The following is an 8,699-nucleotide window of genomic DNA, read 5'->3' as shown; positions in this document are numbered from 1 at the left end:
GGTGGCGGGGGCACTTTTTCCCCATGCCCTGGAGTCAGCACCTATGATGGCCGGTGCCAGAATGCCACCCCTAGAATGTGCTGCCCCAAGCACCTGCTTGTTTTGCTGGTGCCTGGAGCCGGCCCTGGTTCTGGGTTGACATCCCATCAGCAGATGTGCTATTGGTGTTGACCTGTAACTCAGAAGAGCAAGGAATGGATCTTCCTGCTGCAGGATTTTCTTGGCTATCCGTACAGATTTCTCAGCCTCTCCATTTGCTTGTGGGTAATGTGGGCGGCTAGTAATATGATCAAAATCATCTTTCGAATGTATTCGTTTGTTCATAATTCTGCTGCAGTGAATTGTGGTCAGGTGTCCATCAGTAGTTGTTCTGGAATACTGACATGAGCAAAAGTGCACTCAACTTTCTTGAGAACACTGCAACACGCTTTTGTCTTTCAACTACGTTATTTCTATATACCTGGAAAAAATAGTCCACTATGATAAGGCAATGATGTCCTCTGAATTTGCATAAATCTGCCACCAGTTTCTACCAAGGTCTCTCTGATAGGGGTGTTTTGTATGCTGTATGGCTCAGCATTGAATCTGAAGTTGATTTGTGCTGGATCTCCTTTCAAAAGTCCAGTATCATCAACTCCTCCATTAAGTTCTTCCATCTTTCTCATTAGACTCATCGCAGCTGCCACACTGTGACTGAGAAGGCTATTGGCAGTGGCGGATTAATGATTTTGCCGCCCCTAGGCCCTGAAATAATTGCCGCCCTGCCCGCCCCTGGCCCAGCCCCGACTCCACCCTTTCCCCGCCCCCATTCCAACCCCTTCCTCAAAGTCCCCACCCCAACTCGGCCCTCTCCCTGCCCCTATTGGATCCCTTCCCCAAATCCCCGCCCTGGCCCCGCCTCTTCCCCCAGCGGGCCGTGTTCCCCCTTCTTCCCCCCTCCCTCCCTGCCCCACAAAACAGCTGTTTCGCGGCGCAAGCGCTGGGAGGGAGGGGAGAGAAACAGGACGTGGTGGCACACTCGCGAAGGAGGCGGAGGAGAGTTGGAGCAGAGAGGGTGGGGTGGGGAGGGGAGCTTCTCTGTGGGTGCTCAAATTTGCCGCCCCTGCAAATTTGCCACCCTAGGCCTAGGCCTTGTTGGCCTAGGTGATAATACGCCGCTGGCTGTTGGTCTTTGAGCCTTTGATCACATGTCTCCGAATGCACAGCTTCTCTCTTCTGAAATTGTTTCTGGGGTGAATTGGCCCATGCAGTTCAGCGTCCCTCCAGGGCTAGTCGGATCTGCATCAGGCAACCTCGCTCTAAGAGGGGTTGAAGGTGATTGCAAGACCCTTCTGAGATAACCTTGATGTCCGTTCCTGAGTCAATTTTAAAGTCAACAGTTATATTCAGTTTCACTCTTCAGGCAGGCTCCATGTCATCACAAGTGATAGATCCCAGGAACAATGGCTCTTGATTATAATATGAGTCAAGTCCCTGACTGCTTTGGTTCGGCAAACCGCTGCCCGTATCCTTATTTGGTGCAGGTATCACACCATGAGCCTCTGGTGGGACATATATCATCTCTTGGGATATAGCTTTTTCCACACCTTGTGCATGTAGGCCGGACTTTGTCCCTCTTAGCCGTGGAGTTCTCTCTCCTGGCCTCAGGGGTTTTATGATAATGACTTTTAACACTCCTGTGTCTATTTATAGTTTCTAAGCTCGTTTCGGGTTTTTCAGGTTTCTCAAGTTGCTCTAGGTCAGGGGTGGCCAACCTTTGTTGGCCACATGCGGCTCCTTAGAAGTTAATATGCGGCTCCTTGTACAGGCACCGACTCCGGGGCTGGAGTTATAGGTGCCAACTTTCCAATGTGCCGGGGGGTGCTCACTGCTCAACCCCTGGCTCTGCCATAGGTCCTGCCCCCACCCCTTCCCACCCCCTCCTGTGAGCCTGCCGTGCCCTCGCTCCTCCCCCTTCGCCCCAGAGCCTCCTGCACGCCATGAAACAGCTGATCAGGAGGTGTGGGGAGAGAGGGGGAGGCGCTGATCGACAGGGCTGCCAGTAGGTAGGAGGCACTGGGAGCGGGGGGGGGGGGGGAGATGATGGGGGGCTGCTGACGTATTCCTGTGGCTCTTTGGCAATGTACATTGGTAAATTCTGACCCCTTCTCAGGCTCAGGTTGGCCACCCCTGGTCTAGGTTTTGCTGTTTCAGCTAGCGCTGCTATTTGAATAGGTGTGCCATCACTGTCACCTGCTCTGATAGGGCTTATGGGCATGAATAACCTCTCTCTGCAAACACTGGGACCAGGGGTTTATCTACTCAGCAGCTGGGCGGGTGCTTCCGCGCATGGGTAGACAGACGCACTAGCTCTGCTTGAGCGAGCAGCCAACAATAGGCGTGGCTGCGGCAGTTAGGTTTAAGCTCAAGTCCCTTTTCCATCCACACAGAAGTCAGTCTGGCTCAGGCCAGAAACCCCTCTGGGCTTGGGCCGTCATACCCTGCTGGTGAGGGTGGGGGTGGGGGTCAAAGCCTTGGTCCCGCTGTGATGTGGGTCAAAAGCCCAGGCATTTTGCAGTGTGGACACAGCTCAAGTCCGGGTCACCAGACTCAGGTCTATAGAGTTCACCAACACTATCCCACAATCCCTTGGGGCTGTGCTTCCCAGCCCTTCCATCCCCAACCTTCCCATTTGCTTCCCAGGAACCGGCTGCAATCTCCTGGGTCAAATGCAGCTACTTAGCATTTAAGCCTTCATCTCCATGCCAAATGCTCTACTGAAAACAGTCAACTGTCACATGTATTCGCTATGGATGGCAGTAAGAAGTCCCGCATCAAGCGCACTGATGGCTGGCCAGAGGAACTCAGCTGGATTCTGGTTAACCTCTGCTGCGAGGCGAGCAAGAAATGGTCATGTCTGCAAAGCTCTATCGGCGTGACTGGCCTTGCTGGGGATTGACCATACAGCAGCACGATGGAGGGAGCAAATCACGCAGGTGAAGACAGACTACCACAAGTCAAGGATGCTAACGGCACGTCTGGGAACCCCTGTTTTCCTTCCTCTTTTACAAGGAATTTCCTAGGGTTCTGGATACTGTAGTGAGCACTGAACCCAGAGTGTTACATGACAATCTGCTGAGTGCGGATAGCAGCCTTATAACCAGCGGGGCCGGCTCCAGGCACCAGCGAACGAAGCAGGTGCTTAGGACGGCCAATGGGAAGGGGCGGCACATCTGGGTCTTCAGCGGCACTTCGGCGGCAGGTGCCTCAGTCCCTCTTGGAGCAAAGGACCCACCGCTGAATTGCCGACAAGGAACGAAGTGGAGCGGTTCAGGTGCCGCCGATCACCCCCTTTCCCCCCCCCCCTTTGCCGCTTGGGGCGGCAAAAAAGCCTGAGCCAGCCCTGATAACCACCCAGTCATGGGCACCACTGGAGGAGAGCCAGCTGCTGGATGAAGGGCAAGAAGTGACCCTGGAACTGAAGCTGATAACCAAAGGGGCTATGTCTTTGGAGCAGCTCCCGCACATCCTGGCTCCGTACTCAGAGGAGCTGTTTGAGCGTGGCCCTGGGGAGCAGCTGGCAGCAGAACCAACATCAGAGCAAGCCCAGGAGCCGGAGACTGCTCAGTTTCTGCCACTGTGATGGTTTTTATTTAATATAGGGATGGGAGGGATTTCTGGCTTACGGCTCTAAGTTATTAATACAAGCCATGGTTTTGGTGTGCTTCCCTTCGCAGCAGAACACATGCCATTCCGCTAGTGCCACCCCCTCCCCCGACACCATGTGGGATTCAAAATGGACCTCCACCCCTCCCCGAACAGAGGAAGAAAATTAAACAAACAGTGAGCCTAACATTTTTACTAGTATCTCATTGCTTGTTCTTGGTATGGGCTGGGGCTCCACAATTGATAGCGTCACGTACCATCCCTGTCTAATACAGCCCTCCGTATTAATCAGCCACGCCTACTACATGTCCCAGCCCACCAGTAAACTGAGTCCCCAAAAACCTGGCTGCTTTGAGTCCAAACAAAACTGGAGTCTGTAGTTGGTCCATAGCTAGCTTAAATGAGCCCCAGTCACAGTGGAGGGTGTCAGTCTGTCTGTGTTCGGCGTTCCCATGGCTGGAAATCAGGCAGATCCGTGCATGGACACAGGTGCTTTGTAAGGAGGCTGTAAGTGGCTCCAGGCTAAACCAGCATCTTGTTGATTTTTTGCCATGAATTTTCATCCATTGCTGACAGGCGATGCAAGCAAACTAAGGAGAACCAAGGGACGAGGGACATCCAGGAATAGCTGGACGTGACATTTGGAAACATGCCCTTTTCACTGTTTTTGCACTTAGTGTGTTTATTGTGCTGTACATTTTGATGACAGCCAGTCTGCCTTTCAGCTTCTTCCAGTGGTATGTAACTAACTGGGTAAAATAAAGTGTTTGAATTTACACAGGGATACAAGAGCAAGTTTTATTATATGTCATGGTAGAAGTGGCTCAAACTAATGAGGAATCCAGCAGTGTCTTGAGTCCACTCATGGCCAAAAAGCCCCCTTCTCCTCTCGGACATTGTACAGAACACAGCAGGCCACAATAAAGTCAACTGCACTGATGACGACGGGGTTATACTTTGCATGGATGGTGGGATGGGTTGGCCACCCAGTGTGGCTAAACTTGTATTTTTGGCATGCTAGCTTGATGAAAACTAGCATGTATATGTCTGCTTGAGCTGGGAATTACACTTCCAGTTCCAGTGTAGATATGCCCTGAGTCAGGTTTATTATGGGTGAAGGAAGCTGCTTATACACTCAAACAAGGGCACTACATGAGTCTAACAGCACTCTGAGGTCCACCAGTATGGTCACTATAGGGCACTGAGCATCTCTAAACGAGAGTCAGGTATCTGTTGCAGATTAGTAGTACATTACAGGATGTTCCTGATCTGTTCTATGCTTCACAGAATAACCATGAGACATGGAAGACCCTTTGTTGTGAAGTTGACTGTGGCCTTGTGCTCATGCCATCCAAAAAATGGAAGAGAGGCCCAGTGGTTAGGCTGTTGGCCTCCAACCCAGCAACCTGAGTTCAGTTCCCGGCTCTGTGTGACCGTGGGCAACTCATTTTCTACCTCTGTGCATCAGCTGCCATGTGTAACCTTCCTGCCTCCCCCTGAGGTGTTGGAAGGTGCTGAGATACTACCATAGTGGGGCCATCTGAGTCCCTGAGATAGGTAGGTGGATTGATAGTTGGAAGGGACCTCAAGATGACCTCTTGAGGTCCCTTCCAACTCTGATATTCTATGATAGAAAACCTAGCCAAGGGAAATAACATTGCCTATGTGGGAAAAGTCAAAGCCAGTTACATGTGAGCTTTGGTCCATCTCTTGCTGGCACCACTGAGAAGAAGCGGTTCCCAAAGAATGCCACAGATAAAATGACCAGAGCAAAGTTCTTGTTTGTAACCTTTGGATGCAGATTACAGGGAACCAGCGACATTTATCCCTATAAACCAGCAAGAACAGAGCTTGATTTCCTTCAGTAATTAGGTGGAGGGGAACAGATAGTTCCTCTTTCACATTGACAAATTTGACATACTGCGTCACTCTGCCCCTGGTTTACACAAACATTATAAACATAAATCAGTTTCAAAAAGTAACCATGAGGCCAAATAACAAATATTCAAAAATAATTATCTTGAAGGCTGGCATGACCCCAAGATGCCACGCTAGCGACTAACTCCGTTTTCCAGCAAAAAAAAATCCAGAGCTGAGCAAGAAGTAAAAAATCCAAACAGGATTATCAAGTAGTTTTGTGAATAAAAGTGCTTACATGGATTCTCTATGATTTGTGGGCATATATTTTTTCTTATTCATGAATCCTCGGACAACTACTGGGTATTACTGAAAACATCCCTGAATCCTGAACACTCACCAGTTTTTCCACTAATGATTATTTATCCAAAAATGAACAATAGAGAGTGCATCATTCAGCATTCCTATTCTTTGTTCTCCTGTTTAAAATGTGTCCGTCCTGTAGTCATGCAGCAGAAACAATACAATGGGACGGAAACAACACAGTCACAAAGAAATTGAATGTAACAGTGCAAGGTCATGCACTTATGGACTAACAATAAGAATTGTGTTATAAGATGGCGATTTATCAGTTGGAAGCGACAGAGGAGGAGAAAGACCTGGGTGTATTGGTTGATCACAGGATGACTATGAGCCACCAAAGTGATGCAGCTGTGAGAAAGGCTAATGCAGTCCTAGGAAGCATCAGGCGAGGTATTTCTAGTAGAGGCAGGGAAGTGTTAGTTCCATTATACAAGGCACTGTGTGCAATTCTGGTCTTCTGTGTTTAAGAAAGATGAATTCAAACTGGAACAGGTGCAGAGAAGGGCTGCTCGGATGACCCGAGGAATGGAGAAAGCTACCTAATAAGAGGAGATTCAAAGAGCTTGGCTTGTTTAGCCTAACCGAACAAAGGCTATGGGGAGCTATGATTGCTCTCTATAAATACATCAGAGGAATAAACACCAGGGAGAGAAAGGAGTTATTCAAGTTAAGCATCAATGTTGACACAAGAAAAAATGGATATCAACTGGCCCTCAACAAGTTTAGGCTTGAAATTAGATGAAGGTTTCTAACCATTAGAGGAGTGAAGTTCTGGAACAGCCTCCCAAGGGGAGCTGTGAGGTCACAAAAACCTAACTGGCTTCAAGCCTGAGCTTGATAAGTTTATGGAGGGGATGGTATGATAGGATTGCCTACAGTGGTATGTAGCCGTTCTGCAACAGGTAGTAGCAAATATCTCCAATGGCCGGTGATTGGATACTACATGGGGAGGTTCTGAGTTACTACAGAGAATTCTTGTCTGGCTCTTGGGTCTTGCCCAAATACTCAGGGTCTAACTGATCGCCGTATTTGGGGTCAGAAAGGAATTTTCCCCCAGGTCAGATTGGCAATGCCCGTGGGGGGATTCGCCTTCCTCTGCAGCCTGGGGCACAGGTCACTTGCAGGTTTAAACTAGAGTAAATGGTGGATTCTCTATAACTTGAAGTCTTTAAATCATGATTTGAGGACTCCAGTAACTCAGCCAGAGGCTAGGGGTCTATTGCAGGAGTGGGTGGGTGAGGTTCTGTGGCCTGTGATGTGCAGGAGGTCAGACTAGATGATCACGATGGTCCCTTCTGGCCTTAAAGTCTATGAGTAAGCAATACAACAGTACAGAAACAATACAATCACAGAGAAAAAATGCAGTGGGACTCTATGATCAACCACACAACACGGATGAGATTCACTCTGTGCAGAGGGCCAACACAACAGTTACATACCATTCAAAGTCCCACCATACCCAGCAAAGAGCAGCAAATCAAAGCAAACAGTGTATGAACAAACCTAAGGTGAAAATGGTTTAGCCAAGCTATTATGTGATTGGAGAATACGTGCTAAGTGCTTTGAGGTCTTTATATATGCATGTCTAGTGCTATGGGGCCCTGGTTCTGGATGGGCCCCCTGGTAGATGCTATAATGTTAATATTCAAGATGAAAGAAAGTGGGTCTAGCCATTGGTGCTATCTGAACCTTGAGGGGCTATGTCAGGTCAGTTGGACCCCAGCACTGTGCACTGCGTTGGCAGGGAGAATGGTGTCCATCCGCATCGCCAGCGCTTTCTCTGTGCTGGTCTAAGCGACTGTTGGAGGTCAGGGCTGTAGGAAGCCGCCATGTGTGTAGACTGCTTTGAAAGCTCTGGATGGACACTGCTGTGGATGCCTAAAGTATTATCATCACCGCTGGAAGTAGGATGCCAGTCTGGACCAACCAATAGCCCTGTGTGGTATGGCCAATCCTATTCTTTGGAATCCATTCCCAAACCTCCCCTGTATAACCCTCCGGTCTATGTATAACCCGGCTGCTCTTTTGCCAGGCTGTGGAGAAGCTAATAAATATTATACTATTATTTGATTATCCCTATATAATATATTGTTACATCTGGCTTAAGGAGATTTTACAAAAGACCCCTCTTCTCCCTCCCCGCCTCCTCTGGCTGTGGTCCTTTGTGTTCCAGGCACCTGAGCAAGAGGCCGCTGGTTAGGCGGAGCCGAGGGCCAAAGAGCTTGGCCCTGAAGCTAAACTCCTTTGTTTACTCCCACTGGCTCACTGATTCCTTAGATTAGAACCAATCCTAATCCCACAATCATTAACCAGCAGCCACTTCCCTTCCAGGAGCAGTTCTCTCCACAGGGGTTGGGAGAAGACCGTGTAACACAGGATGTGAGAAGACGTGCAGCAGACACAGTTCTGCTCGCTCCATACCTGTGGCAGTGGGCAGTGTTCTATAGTGGGGCGTCAGGCTTCTTTTGTGCCAGTCACACGGGTGATTTACTATATAACTGTGTGTGCCAGCGTGCAGTAATTCAAACACCTTGCAAATGCCGTTGTCATTTACCCCTGCACGTAAACATTGGGTGATAAGTAGCTGCCAAACCCACGGGCGGCCCATGCGTGCAGCGATATTTTTCCCATAGATTTCATGTTTCGCTCTTTTCTGAGCTGGTGCGGTGTGAAGTCTTTTTACAGCCATTTGATTACGTGTGTGGGAAGCCTCTCTGTACTTAATAGCAGCTCAGCCCTTATCCTTGTGTCTTCCTGGGAAAGAGGGAAGACGCCAGCAACTTGAAGACCAGAGTCAGTTGAATACCAGGACTTGCCAAATAAATTATCCAATG

This window comes from Trachemys scripta, chromosome 19 (genome assembly GCF_013100865.1).
Source record: "Trachemys scripta elegans isolate TJP31775 chromosome 19, CAS_Tse_1.0, whole genome shotgun sequence".
NCBI lineage: Eukaryota > Metazoa > Chordata > Testudines > Emydidae > Trachemys > Trachemys scripta.
The sequence above is the reverse complement of the archived record's forward strand: the minus strand, read 5'-3'. Positions refer to the sequence as shown.